Here is a 16,120-nt window from a genome sequence, read left to right as displayed (position 1 = left end):
TAGAAAAGGATCTCACTTATTTCATTGTATATCACACATATTCTGTTTACAATATGGTTTCCATAGATGTGCCACTCCCTGATTTTTAATGTAGCATGTTTGATACTTTTAAGTGTGAGATAGCACTATATTTATGCCACATGTAGGAAAATAATCAAATACATACCTATCAAATTATCTCATACAAGAATCAGTGTTATGTCATATAATTAAAGACTCTGAGAGGTAACTGCTGCATGAACAACTGCAACTTTTGTTTTTGGAATTCTGTAGTATTTGGACCAAGGAAAATGGGAGACTTCCTGTGGCAATGCAATTCTTTGAGATTTTCTGAATATTCAGAAAAAAAATATTTTATGTTGAATAAATGTTGTCACAAGTTATTCAAAAAATTAATTTGCTCTCTATAGAAGTGACTTTTTTCCTAAAGTAAATGACAGTAAATTCTAAGCTAAATTATAGCAAAAATACAATTTAAACTTAAAAAAGAGTTTTTGAGAACTAAATCAATTTAAACAAGTCAGTTCACAAAAATACTGTAGTTGAGCATTATACCCTACTTATTAGACTTTTTTTGACATCATGTATTTTCTTCAGATACAAAAGCATCCCTATTTCAAGATGAAGAATCTATATTGAGTAGTTAAGCATGTATAAATCCTTATAACTTTGAATGCACCTTCCTTGCATCCAAAGAGTTCTAGACAAGACTATATGTAAGATTCCACTTCTGAACTTTCTTACCGTCAACGGCACACCCATTTCTTTTCACACTTCATCGTAGCCTGCAAGTCCAGTAAATATAGTATTATTAGCAACAGGACTCAGGGACTGCATTAACTCTGCAAGATCTCAGACTTACAACTTGTCAGGCTTCGTTTGGCTTGACTTGCCTGAAGCTTTTGTTTTAACTTGTTTAGCTGTGAAGGCAATTGTTCAATGACCAGGTGAATATTACCTAAGTAGTTTCAGTTTTATCTTAGCTTTTAGCAATTGTATTGTGTAAAACCTACTTTTATAGTAATTTTGATACTTATCTATAATTAACTGATAGTAAAAAGTAGCCTTCCTGTGCAGAGTGAACTATGACCCTAGAATAAAAATGCAGAACAGAGAAGTGCAGTGTAAGGTAATTGTAAAGGCCCTGAAAATACCAGCACATGGTAAACCAGGAACCCTCAGCTAGATAGGTTCTTCATTGGTCAATAACTGGTCATTGAAGGAAAGCCAAATTGGAAGCTGGACAAAACCAGTCTTAGAGATATTAAAGAACATACATCCAGCATATGTAAAATACAGCATGTAGGGTAAATTTCAGGTATTTGTGGAATTGTAAACCAACAAAGAAAAAGCAAAGTATACAATTCTGGAAAAACATAAAATAGCTCCCAGCAGACCCTAAAATGCATAGTGTGCAATTTTCATCCCCATCATCATAATTGTCCTGGTGAAGGACTCAGGATTCTGATGATTTACCATAATCCTCCCCCACTTATTTTGAGGGAGACTAGTGACAATGATTTTAAGACACAAAAGGAGCATAGGCTGAGTAAGTACATGGAAAACATCAGTTCATTCCCAAGAATGCTAGAGGTATTAGAAGTGTCTCATTGTAATTAGCCTAATAATATCCATTTGATGAGATTGCAAAGATTTTTAATTAGACTAACCCTCTATATACATTTGGTGCATATTTAGGATGTGTTTCTTTTTTCCCACAGAAATTTCACAGCGTCTTTGGTTTGCTACACCCATCCTTGAAGCTTAGTCTGAAAAGCCATAGCTTAATCGGGAATTACTGCAAACTTTCTGCCACAGACTGATGTCCTCTGTATACACTTCACTATACCCTGAAATTCACATCCATGGATATCCCTGATTTAGTCCTCCACTCTGGAAATATTTAAACACATTAATCATTTGATTCCAATCATTTGAATATGACTAGATAAATATAATGGGGTTTTTTTTGTTATTTTTTAACTGATAAAAACCTGTAAACTACACAATAAATATGCAAAAGGATTTCTGAAACAGTAGGTTACTGTTATACCTAATGAAGAATCACAGAATGGTTAGGGTTGGAAGAGACCTCTGGAGATCACCTAGTCCAAGTCCTTGCCAAAGAACATTAATTTCAATAGCAACAAACCACTTCAAAGTAAATTTATTAAGACAAAGCGAACTCTAAGGATTTGTTCACACTTCATAAAGTATCTAATGTAATTTGCTTATAATTTTATAGAGAGAAAATTAAAAAATTTGAGCTAATTTTAAACATTAATTGTTTATGCGACACCTTTGCTAAAAGAACTCATCACTTTACTTTTTTTTTTTCTTTTATTATTATTCTTTATCACGGAGCTCTAGATTTAAGAAAGTGGCAAAGCCAAGAAGGTACATGCATCCTGTTATCACCTTCCAGCCTTACATGCTGTTTATAATTTACAATCCTGCTAGCAGTGTGATGGATCCCTGACAAATTCATTGGACAAAATGGGCAAGTCCTTATACCTGTGCATGCCAGGCAATATATTTTCACCTTCATGGCCTTCATCTATGGATCAACTCTGTGTCTCCTGCTTAGAAAAACTTATTTCTCTAACACTTATCAGTAAGATAGGAACATATAATGTCAGTCCAACAGCTAAGCATTTCTCCAATATTTGAATCAATTTACCATCAGTTAGAAAAAGAGAAACCTGCACCAGATATGATCTGAAGTTAAGACGGTGATCGCAAAAGTTGTGTTCAACAAAGGCAGTGTGTTTCCGCTTGCTTCTGGACTGAATTTCTTAAGATTGGATTTATTCACTTTTTTCTTTAATGATAAAAGCTTTCACCTTTCCCGTACTTGAAAAAGACCCCAGAAGACCCAAAACAAAGAGAGGGTAAAAGTCCCCTTAAACCCTGGTGACAGTTTCCTATAAAGGCTCTAACATTTCAATATAGAAATAGGATAAGCATAGCCTGCAAAATAATGGTTTGTGAGCGCTACCTCAGCAACATTGGTTCCAACACAGTTTTAGAAACCAAAGTGAGAAGCTGGAGACCGCTGAAGCAGAACTTGCTCTTGTTGAAAACAGAGAGCCAAGTAAGTATCTGAACAATATACTGCCATGATAGATATGAATTTGAACACTCAAGAAGAAGAAAGGTACAGAAAGTTTATAAGGTCATTGCTACATGATTGCTGTAAACTACAAGAGGCTGAATACCACTGATGCAAGACAAAAAGGTTACAAACAGATGGCCCAAGGCTAAAAATGAAAAAGTAATAGCTCAAAGGCTAACCCCATGCAGGACAGAAGGTTACTACTGTAAATCAAAAGCAGGTCTCTCTGGAAAAGGAAAGGGGAGTGCTAATGAAAGAAATGTGAAGCCTGAGCACTAAGTATGAAATGCAGACTGATTCAGATTTTTATGGTAACCTGATTTACTGGTGGAATAACATATAATTTTGCTGAACGTACTTCTGTTTAAAACTGATGTGATTCCAGAATCAAATGCCCAGGGCAAACAGATGACACATCCTGAAAGAGCTAGTGGGTTACAAAATATTCAAGTCTTGTCTCAAGTGAGTAAAAATAAGCATTTTTCCCTAAGGGGGAGTTTTATATTTTTTCTAGTAACCTCCAACATCAATAACAGTAAGTTGAACAGTACCAGAGAAATGGTGAAGCTATTTATACTTTACAATGCATTACCCCGATTAAAATGATTACTTAGGCATGAATTCTCCATCCTGGCAGGCTGCTTTGAAGCAGAAGTCAAAGAGTTGAGCAAGAGATACATACAAGAAAAAGTTGTCTTAATTGGAAGCACCGACAAGCATTGTCATGGTAGGGGGCGGGGAAGAAAAAGCCTATCAAGGCTGTTCTGGTTCTAGCCCTATTATTGTGGATTCATCATTGTATAGCTACTGCAACTCACGGACTGCTTTAATAAGATAATTCCTCTTGGAAAACATAATTTTACATTTTGCAGAATTTAAGAACAAAAGGGACCACAAGTCTAGATGCTGTAGGCCCTAAAATTACCCCAGTTACTACTTTATAAAGAGTCTAACAGTTCAGGCTATTGTAAAGAATTTAGTATGTAGTAACTCAGAGAAATTAGTAGAAGAAAAAGGGCAGTATAGTCTTAGTAGTTCAGGTATCTTGCTCTGAGGGAGGATCTTATCAATACTTACCAATACCTTAGGGTGGGGTGTCAAGAGGATGGGGCCAGACTCTTCTCAGTGGTGCCCAGTGACAGGACAAGGGGCAAGAAGCACAAACTGAAACATGGGAAGTTCCATCGGAATATGAGGAAAAACTTCTTTACTTTGAGGGTGACAGAGCACTGGAACAGGGTGCCCAGGGAGGTTGTAGAGTCTCCTCCTCTGGAGATACTCAAAACCTGCCTGGATGTGAACCTGTGCAACATGCTCTAGGTGAACCTGCTTTGGCAGGGGGTTGGACTAGATGATCTCCAGAGGTCCCTTCTAATCCTTACCATTCTGTGATTCTGTGAAATAGTTCCTTGAGTTCTAAGCTCTCTAACCAATGACTAAAACAAAAAAAACACACACAAAAGAGAACATCAAATCATGTATTGTGGTCATCTAAATTTTGAGAATGAAAATTTGAACAAGGATAATAGATGATGAATCTCCTGCTACACATAGATAATAGTTTGTTACATATAAGAGTTAAAAAGAGGTATTTTACAAGCTTGCCCTGAGCAGAATTATAATCATTTCTCCTCTTAGAATCTACAATAAAATATATAGGAAAGATCCACTAATGAAAAAGACTACATGACTACATTTTTTTTTTTTGTGTGCACTTAAATTAATCTCTCTTCCAAGTCACTGGGTGTGTTATAATATTAATAGCAGCCTTAGATTGCCATGTAGGTGGGATTCTGAATGCATACAGATATTTAGATGCGAAGTACTCTGTATCAGTAACTCTGGAATTCATTGTTTTCCTAGAGGCTTTGACGTATCTCACGGCATGACATAATGTCAAGGTCCCCTGCATCAGCTGAATTGTGTAAACTGCGTATGATGTCTTAGACTGAGGCAAGCACAAGGTATTGCATCTTAGCTTAATCCTTTTTCATCAAAAGCTGTACCAAGTCACGCAGAAATATCCATAAGATCATTAACAGTTATTCATTAAATATAATAGGCCATTGTGAAAAAATATACAAAAGAACAGTTTCTGTCAACTGTATTAGGCTACCGCATACTGAAGATATTTAAGTTGGTAAAAACAAAACCATATCATTGTTGTGTAGTCTATGCCATATCAGACAGGCTGTCAAAACCAGAATAATGATGCCATAACCTTATGCTCACAACAGGGAGATGCTACAGTTCTATAGTTTTCGGCTGCGCCAACCACCATATCTTGACCAGATTTTTCAGTTCTGTCTTTTTTGACTTCCAGTGGATAATCCAACCAACATAACATCTTTCATAGTGTCAACCCCTTCCACATCCTTGCAGACATCAGTGAGCAGTGTCGCCAGGGCCTGTGATGATAAAGCCTTGGGCACTAGAGTGGATGGCAGTGAAGCTGGTGGGGCAGCATAGTGCCCTCACTCCCTGACCAGACCCCATACTGCAATCCCCAGTGAGGCAAATCAGACAGGACTAGGGCTGGTCACCAGGGCCAGCCAAAACCCACCATCTCCACATGCTGCTACAGGCCTTGGGCAGGCCACTATCCAGGAAGTCAAGTCAGCAAAGGAATATCAAGATCAGGAAAACTGGATACAGGCATGACTGCAGTGTAGCTCAGGCTCTTGCCTGTGGTCCATAAATGTAGTTCCTAATACAGCATGTGGAGGCCCCAGACAAGGCTTCTCACAACTCTCACAATTTATCTGTTTTTCACAAAAATCTGATCCAAGGTTACACAGCATCATAGCAGAGCTGACCTTGAACACAGACAGCCTAATCCACAGAAGTAGGGAGAAGATTATGCAGATCCAGGTGTTGAACTCAAGACCTTGACACAAACTATGCCTGCTAGACTGCCTGTAGCTTGTTGGCTGGGCAGCTGGCTTGGAACTTTTCCTGACTGCTGCTAACATCAGCATCACAGCTTGGAATGTTTTAGCTTATACATCCCTAATTCTTATGCAAATTTAAATTGCTGTAGGTGATATCCTCTGCCTCTATATAATCTCTACATCAGTTGTTACTGTGGAAGGTTTGGAAAGGAATCCAAAAGTAATTTCTGCCTGCTAGGGAAAAATAATACTCCATCTGTCAAGATTTCTTCTACCATTCTTTATAGATGGTTCATATGGACAACTGGGATTTCTTTCCTTATTTTGAATATGTAACTGAATACTGGGATTGCAGAAAAATGGACTGCAAAAACAGACCATTTTTGGTCTTGGAACAGAATTACAAGTACCAGAGACATACATAGTATGATACGAAAACTAAATAAATCGTTAAAGAAAATTTTGTGTGTCAGCTGTGAGCTAGTAACTGACCTTGTAAATTCTGAGTCAATTTCAAAATTCATAAAACAGATGAGGATAAGTCAGCACTGACAAAACATGAACAAAACTTCCTAATTCCCAGAATCTAATATAGTTGTGTATATTCACGCTAGAACTTGACCATTATCTGAACTATACTATATTATTCATGCAGATTTCCCCAGGACACACACTTCTGCTATGTGGAAAGTTGTAGACATATCTGACACTTAATACTTTGAAGCTTCTCCTCTTTATTCTTCCACCTAACATCTGTGCAATCATAGGTTCTCAGCTCACAAAGGTATCCTAGTAGTTAGCAGTGGGAAAGTACTGAAGCATCCTAGCTAGGCTATTAGTACTATTATACAACATGGATTGTGGCATCAAGTTGCAGAATGGGCCAGATTCACGAGCCCCCTCCAGTTGCTTTCCACTGCTTTGCTAATGGAAAGCAGCCGTAAACCCACTTTAACTGAACATTTAAGCTGGGTCTATGGTTATTTTGCACTGTCTGAGAAGTACAAAGCAGCTGGAGCCTACTAACAAATCTGGCTTTCTATTTATGTATTCTGGTAGTGAGGGATTAATTTTCAGACCGTATGCAACTGCTTACTGGTGAGAAAGGCTTTTATACTTTCCACATAGATATTATGCAATATAACATTTTAAGAGGGTGTATTAGCACAAGCTGAGAGTGATTCAAATCAGACACATGCAGTGTTATAAAGTCAAACACTTTCCTTTTTTAATTTAAAATTGTTTTCTCATATACTAAATAATATTTTACCCTTAAAGGGTTTTCTTTCTTTCATTTGTGGAAAGACCAGATGGGTCTTACAGGTCATTCACAATTATGAGAGAAAAACAACCAAAAAAACCCAAACAAACCTCTTTTCAGAGGTGAGATCTTGTATTCTTTACTGGAAAAGAAATTATATGCTTGGATGAATGAAAACCGTTTGTATTCCAGTGTAATTGCTAATATCTGTAGGGTGTCCTGGAAAATGAGATGCTTTATATCAAAGAGCTGTAACTTATCCCTGTGCATAAAATCTAAATAAATAAATTGGGGCAGACCTTAAGGTATCATGCAGGGAGGAGATACAAGGAATACAACTGTGAAATCAGTGGAAAACCTCAAGTGATAACAAGTGGACAAGATAAAATTATTTCACAGTGGGACTGGGGTGATCTGGCTATATGGGTTTTTTTGTCATTCTTGTTAAAAGAAAGATGGGGAGAGAGGTTTTCTCTGGACATTATATTTTATAAAGAATCTTAAACTACTTCCTGCTGTTGCAGTAAAAATAGCTGCTGTTGGAAGAGTCAGTCAAGGGTGGATTGTTTATCTCAGGCTATAAAGACTATTTTTCTTGATTATTTTCTAAAATTAAAAATTTGGTAAGTTTGCATATACCATAAGACAGTATGAGCAAAAGAATTACAGGCATATCAAGAACATCCTAAATGAATCATTTGATGAATGGGTGAATTCCTTCCTCTCCCATGTCTGAAGAAACCATCTATGGCCATAGTGAAAACATGACTAAAAGAACTGCATTTACAAATAGGACTGATGTACATATTCTTTCAGGAATATTAACAAAGCTCAGCAAGATTTTGTCTGTGAGAACTAGCTTACACTTTCTTTCAGCAGAATATGTAAAGCATGTGATCAAGCAAGCTACCATAATTCATGAATATTACAGAAAAATAGGTCCCATTTAATGGACCTCTACTGCCACTGACTTCAATGCTTTAACCTGTGCAAAACTTCAGAGAATGAAAATGCATAGGAATGTTCCCATTGGCATAAGACATGGGAACAGCTGTTGGTGTTACAAGACTGATTTCATCAGCCTTGGCACAGGCCTGTGTAACATGGACTTCTGCAGATCAGAGAGCTCAGGGTAACAGAAACCTGGTGTTCAGGATCACATCACGCAAGCTCTGCACCTACTTTGGAATTACATGAATGTTGCCACTGAAGTATCTGCTTCAGCCCATCTGCTATAAATGAAACCTACTGGCTCACATGTAAGAATCTACATTCCAGGTAAGTGCATTTGATCAGATGAATCCCACACATTGTGCGATCTTTGGATATGTGGCATAAGAAAACATAAAAGAGAAGTGTAAGAGAGAAAATAACTTTCTCAAAAAATGATCAGTGAGTACAAGGAGATATGAGGAAAGACACAGACAAGCTGAGCTTCAAGACTAGCACCTATAGCAAAAATAGTGAAAAGTTTAATATGACAGCTGTTGGGCAGATGAGTAAGAAGGGAGAAGTTATCTTTTGAATGTAGAAAAGAAAAATAAATCTCACAAGCATTTTGACCCAAGTTTTGACAAAGTTGAGAAGGCAAAAAAGGAGATGATTTAGCTTCAAGTATGTATATAGAGCAATACATATAGTTCTTCAGAGATTCAAGAGTTCATGCTGTTCTGCAGGGATTTTGTCTTTTCTTTCCACTTGCTTTCACATAGTTTTTGGCGATTAGTACAAATTAAGCTCAGGCTAGTGATGCCAAGCAGGAATTACTATCTCTTGCCTTTTAGTAAGCTTGTTTAAATTCATTACTATTCTTACAAGAGCCACCAAACTTCTATTTTTTGCCTGGAGAACAAACTTGTTTCTGGTAATACTGTGGTCAGAAACTTCACATCTGCTTACAAAGTGCTCTTCACGCTCAATGTCACTGTATACATTTAAAAATAGTCTCGATGTTCACATGACTGCTACTTAATTTTTCACTATTTTTTTTTTAAACCAATGTGAAATTCATCCTTCCTAGGAGATCTACATAAGTATCTTTTATTCTTTCAAGTCTATAAATTGTGTCCTAATTTGGATATAACAATAATGTTGACCTTCACTGGCAGATTTAACCAGTTAGGTATTCAAAATATTCAACACGACTGGGTAAAGAAACATGCTATGATTAATCCTGTAAAGGTCTGGTAGTCAAGAGACAAGCATGAATTTATTCCTTTAAAGCATATTGAAGAGATTACTTTTAATGTTTAAAAAAATAAACTACCCTGCATGCTGAGTTTGAGAGATTACAGGACAGGGTAAAGATTATTTTATTCCTTTCCTCCAATATGCATTTTTTCCCTTCAATTCTCTCATCTTCAAAATGCCACTGCCATAAACAAACTTTTATACAATGTTACTGCAGCAACCAAACTTTTCACTCAACATTTTCTGAAATAAACTAGCCGTCTATGGATTAGTTCCAAAGCCCATTGATGTCAGAAAGTCCTCTGTGGGTTTTGCCTCAGGACTTAAGTGCATGGAAAAGCTCATGACAGTATCTGTCAAGAGTAATTTGAAAGAAAGATTAATATTTGTAGGCTAGAAGCAACAACTGAGAACCAGTAGTTTGACCTCCTTCCACTGAACCTCACTCAGAGATGTCTGCATCAAACCTGTAACCTTGTGGTTAAAATTGCAGCACACCTTTTGGAAGCTATCCAACCATCTTGTAAAGTTTGCACAGTACGAAAAGTGCAAGACCTCACTTGATAAATAACTCTAACCATTAACTGCCCTTGCTGTTAATTGCTTAAAAAAAGTGCAAGTTGCACCTTATTTTCCATTTCAATTTGTCTAGCTTCAGTACTGGAAATTACTAAAAGCTTTTTTTCTGCTAGATGAAAGAGCCCTCCACCATCAAAAACATTTTTCCTGTGTAGGTAGTTGTAGAACACAATCAAGTTACCTTTTAGCTTTCTCTACAATAAGTTAAATAGATCGCAGTGGAAAGAGGATGTCCTTGTTACAGAAGGCAGAATAAAACCATTTTGCGCAAACAATTTGTACCAGGACAGCTAGAAAGCTTATCAGCTTATCCTTACCTCTCAAGACAGCATACAAGCTCCTCTGAACCCACCTGGGATCGCATGCAGTCACACAAAAGGGAATGCTAACAACAGTTGAGGTATTTTTTTTTCCAAGCTAAATGGCTATGTACTACAAGGAGTAAAACCACAGATGCTAAAAGTATTGAGGCCTTACGCTTTGACTACATTCAAGATGGAAAATATCAACGAAATATCCATGTATACGTATATATGTGTCTATGTGTACACACACACACATGCATATTTATCTTCATATATATAAAAATTAGTTTTCATTACTAAGATCAAAATTAGACCAGGTACAAAAGTCCTGTGTGTCAACATTTCAACACTAAAGCAATTTTTAAACATGAAGAAAGAAAAAGTCAGTTTCAATATAATATCCTGTGGCACAAATAACTTCCTTGGTTCCATAATAGTATTAACGCACATTGAAGTAGCAACTGCAATGCAATATGCCATAGTATCTACAATTTTAGAAGTAGATTTTTTTTTTTAAGAACTTAGGCATTTTTAGAAACACAGCATCACTTAGGACATTTTTATCTTTTGACATTACAACTATATTTAAAGTAACACATATATTGCATGACAAAGAACAAAAATATTTTTGGGCTAAGAACATGATTATAGTTAGATTCGATTCCTGAGGACAAAGTGAGTTTTTCTAAGAGACAAATATTAACTTTTATTTTACCAGTCCAACATTATTCTGATATGTTTATACTCCAAGAATAAGAAGAAAAGAATAATCTAGCTATAAGCATTATCTTTATTTTGGTGCTAAGGAAAAAAAAGAAGAGATGCTAATTGCCTTTTTAACACCAATGGTTACAGCAGCTATGGAGATAATATTTTAATGTAATTCTTATGTTTTATTTATATTAATATAAACATAGTATAATAAACACTTACAAAACAAATATTATCATCCAAGTCTGTCTGTGCACCAAACATTCATTTCTATTAATATTAGTAGCCACAAAAAATAATTAGAAAAATCTATATTTTGAACGAAAACCAGCCATTTAATCATAAAACAGGTAACAGGGTTAATAGATTTATAAAGGTATTGCAGAGTATTTATCATTTAGCTAAAGAATGTAAGAGATTAAAGTTAAATTTAGAACATGAGATCTCTTTTCAACGTGTTTTATAAATTTTGATAAAGGAGAAGTTACTTTTATCATTACAACATGTCTGTTTCAGGGTTTTGTTTTTTTTTTTTTTATAGGGGGGAGTGTGTGTGTGGTGTGTTCATTTTTATTTTGTGTCAAATAAACATGAAGGAATATAAAACAAGTTTGCTAAAGTACTTCCCGATTAGGCTTTTTCCTTTCTGATAAACCAAAAAAACTCTAGCAGAAAGAGTAAATCATTTATTTGAATGGGCTAGGAATACATCTCAATGAATTATCCATGATGCTTTAAAAATGGACTCTGACCAATGTGTAGGTTTGCTGTACTAGCAAAGTAGATACATGCTTCCTGTGTAAAGCTTGCTGGATTTTTCCTGACTAGTTATGTGGGACACTGTCTCCAGGACACAGACAGAAGGATATCTTTGTATTGATTAGTATTAGAAGAGACAGTCGAAGTAAGAGGAACGCTTAACCAGCCTCCAGCTCTTTATTTAATCACAGAATCAAAGAATGGTTAGGGTTGGAAGGGACCTCTGCAGATCGTCTAGTCCAACCCTCTGCCAAAACAGGTTCACTGAGAGCCTGTTGCACAGGGTCATGTCCTGGTGGGTTTTGAGTATCTCCAGAGAAGGAGACCCCACAACCTCCCTGGGCAGCCTGTTCCAGTGCTCTGTCACCCTCAAAGTAAAGAAGTTTTTCCTCATATTCCGATGGAACTTCCCATGTTTCAGTTTGTGTTTCTTGCCCCTTGTCCTATCACTGGGCACCACTGAGAAGAGTCTGGCCCCATCCTCTTGACACCTACCCTAAACTCTCTCTAGTAGTTCCTTGTCTTTCTTGAACTAGGGAGCCACACTCTTCCTGATGCATCCCAGGATACCATTGGCCTTCCTGGCCACAAGGACTCATTGCTGGCTCATGGTGAACTTGCTGTCCACCAGGACTCCCAGGTCCTTCTCTGCAGAGCTGCTTTCCAGCAGGTCAACCCCCAGCCTGTACTGGTGTATGAGGTTATTCCTCCCTAGGTACAGGGACCTACACTTGTCATTGTTGAATTTCACTAGGTTCCTCTCCACCCAACTCTCTAGCATGTCCAGGTCTCACTGAATGGCAGCACAGCCTTCCGGGGTATGGGCCACTCCTCCCAATTTTGTATCATCAGCAAACTTGCTGAGTATACACTCTGTCCTGTCGTCCAGGTCATTGATGAATAAGTTGAACAAGATTGGACCCAGTACTGACCCCTAGGGAGCATCGCTAGCTACAGGCCTCCAACTAGACTCTGTGCTGCTGATTTGTGGGTGTCCAGTTTGGCCGAATGATCTCTAACCCGATCCTCCTTGACCAAGAGAAAGTCTTCCTTTCTCCAGACTTTCTCTCTTACCTCCAATGTCCAGGATTCCCGAGGGCCAGCCTCAGCACTAAAGACTAAAGCAAAGAAGGCATTCAGTAACTCTGTCTTCTCTGTATCCTCTGTCACAAGGGCACCCTCCTCATTCAGCAGTGGGCTTGCATTTTCTCTAGTAATTCCTTGTACACAGATTTTAAACATCTTGAACAAATGAGGTATACAAATATATTCAGCTGTTGAATCTACTTGTAATGCAAGCGTCAGCAAATTAACTATACGACAATTGTTTTAAATAAATATTTTTGAGATAATTTAAAAATAATCTGATTGCTCACTACTTACTATTTTCATATTGCATAGACACAAAGCAACTGATCAACAGTTCAATGTTATGCTTTACTAGATCGTTGCAAGTCCTAAATATTTGAGATGTGTTAACACAATTCATTGTAAATACAAATATTATTTCAAAATGTGTATGCCATGAAAGTGCTTTTAGATGCAGTAGCAGTATGGACTTGCAGTTCATTAGTCCACAAGCAAAGACGATATTATGAATTTAAAGCCACTGTTGAAATTTTTCTCTAAGATGAATAGATGTGGTATAGAATTTTTATTCAGGGCATGAAGATTTGCTTTTATTACTTATTATTTTTTCCCCCCCCTCTATCACCTCTTCTTACAAATGAGAGTTTTGAGCACCATCATTATAGAAACAGATATTTATCTAGGTTTTACAGTCTGAATATAATACTAGTATATAAGAAGGTCACTGTCACCTTAGCTCCCAGTTTGCTCAGGGTGAAATACAGCTTTGGGCAAAACTCCCAAAGAAAACCAAAGCATCAGCTAACTTCTAAAACTACTAATGTGGACATCATTATGCATTTAAATAATAGCAACTTTGTGCAGATATGAAATAGAGAGGCACACTTCATTTATAACTGTTCAAGAGATGCACGACTTAGTTATACTGCTATGATCATCTTCCTTGTAACGTAGTTTGTTTTCAGTATCACAAAGTATGACCAAAGGTAAGACAGGCAAATTGTAAGTTTTTTGTCTTCCTTTGTACTTATTCTATACATCTTTCAGTAGTAAACACTACAAGTTTGGCTAACTACCTGAGCAAAAGAAATACAGATTACAACAAGAACTGACAGATTGACTGTCAGCTGTTTGGAAAAGAGTCTCTCCCTGTTATTTGTGTAACCTAGTATACTTTAGTCTAACAACTTTATGAATAACTCCCACCCTCTTTCCAGAGGTGTGAACTTGGGAGAAACAATACCCCTGTAGTAAGTTACATTTCTGCATAGTTTACTTTATTACACCCCAAAATATTCCTGCTTTTGGATATTGGTTCTTAGACCACTTTTTGGAATAAGACATCACAGATGGTCAACAAAAATTCTTTACTACACTAAGTTGAAAATATTAGTTTGCATTCGGTTTGATACTGAACAGACATGTGCCTGTGATGTTTCATCGACCAGAACTTCCACTTACCCCCAAAATACTATTGTGCATTGTGGGGGACATATTCTCTCCAAAAAGCACACCCATAGGTTCAAAAGAATTGTTTAGAGAAAAAATACCCATTGACTCTAATTGCCTTTTAAGATTTAGTTTGTATCCCTGCCAGAGACACTTTGTTGTCATGAGGTTAGCACACAACGTAAAAAGGTTATCAGAGAGGAAAACATTAAAGTCCTGAACATTACTCTAGAGCAGCATTTTGAACTCTCAGCAGATGTCACTAATGTACCTGATTTACAGTAACATGCACTTTTAAATTTTGTCATTCATATTGACTTTCCATTTGACACTCCCAAAAGCTGATAAACAAGGTCAACTATGCAATCAATTAGTCTGCATTAAACGGTGGCCAGAACTACATTTTTCTTGTGGTTTCTGACATATCCATGTATTGTACATCTTTAAGCTTTCCCTGGGCCCTCCCTCAAGCATGCTGCTTTCAGAGGAATTATAATGAGTTAGAATATCTTTGTTCAATGATATTCTGGCAAATTATTCTCTAGGAGCACCAAATAAGGTAAATTTTGTCTTAAAATATTCCATGCTTCTATCAAAAATCTCATTTGCTCTTTTAGTGGCGTATTGACTATAAAAGATATCTTGACTATCAGAGTGACAAGTAAGAAGGCAGGTAGAAAATTCCTATCTCTGAAAATGCTACTAAAGAGGAAAGAGAAAAAAAAAATAGAGGCAATGTTTCTCTGCTGCAGTCTTAGAGGGTTCCCCTTCACATACACCTGGGGAGAGTAGACTACCTCTCTAACTGAATCAGGGCATGGATAACAAAAAAAATTGTTCTTTCCTGCCTTACAAAGGTGTGCAGAAAGACAAACCATTTACATTTAAAAGATACAGGATGGTCTGGAGTCAGAGTAAACCTCTGTTGGATAAGCCTGTTCACAATTCACATCTTTTGCTCTTCCATACCATGCTTCCTCTCTTCCCTTCACTACTTACCCTGATTAACCTACTCCTATCTATCTTATCCCTATTTATCCCTAGCATTCCTATTAACTTTGGAAGCATTGTGAATTTCTCTGAGACTTATGAGAAACACAACTAAAGTTCATATGAGTCTGAGAAGACATAGATACCTAATTTGAAGTCTTTACAGAGTCAAGAAAGCCTTCTAGTCCTCATTCCGAGTCTTCTGAAAATACAAGAGAAAGTCATCTACACATCTAACTTGCTTCTGCCTTATTTTTCCCTGGACAGACAGACTGGGATACATTGTCCTGCTGCCACATTCTGTGTATTCTGATCCTTCTCTCATAACAGTAAAGGATATAACCAGAAACTTGGTTCTATAATGAAGATGTAGCCTTGTCCTCCAGTATATTGAAGGCAGTCCTCATTTTGGGGTTATCCACAGGCTTGCTGACTAGGCATTTTGTGTCAGTATCCAGATCATTAATGAAAAACCTAGATGGAGTTGACCCCATTTTGTGGTCATTAGGATATGTCCAAGAGATACCACTAGAAACCAGCTGCCAGTTGGAGTTTGTCCCATTGATTATAACTTCTTGAGCCCAATGGTCTACCCAATTTTCCAGCCACCTATTTATCCACTTAAATAGACCGTATCTCAGCAATTTGGTTATAATGATGCAATGGGAAAGCATGTCAAAAGCTATGCTGAAGTCGAAGTAAACAATACACACTTATTCCCTTGCCCGTGCAACAGATAATCTCATCACAGAAATAAATTGGTGAAGTTGGTTACAATTTG

The sequence above is a fragment of the Nyctibius grandis genome, chromosome 2 (assembly GCF_013368605.1).
Source record: "Nyctibius grandis isolate bNycGra1 chromosome 2, bNycGra1.pri, whole genome shotgun sequence".
In the NCBI taxonomy this organism is placed as follows: domain Eukaryota; kingdom Metazoa; phylum Chordata; class Aves; order Nyctibiiformes; family Nyctibiidae; genus Nyctibius; species Nyctibius grandis.
This window is presented reverse-complemented; position numbering follows the sequence as displayed.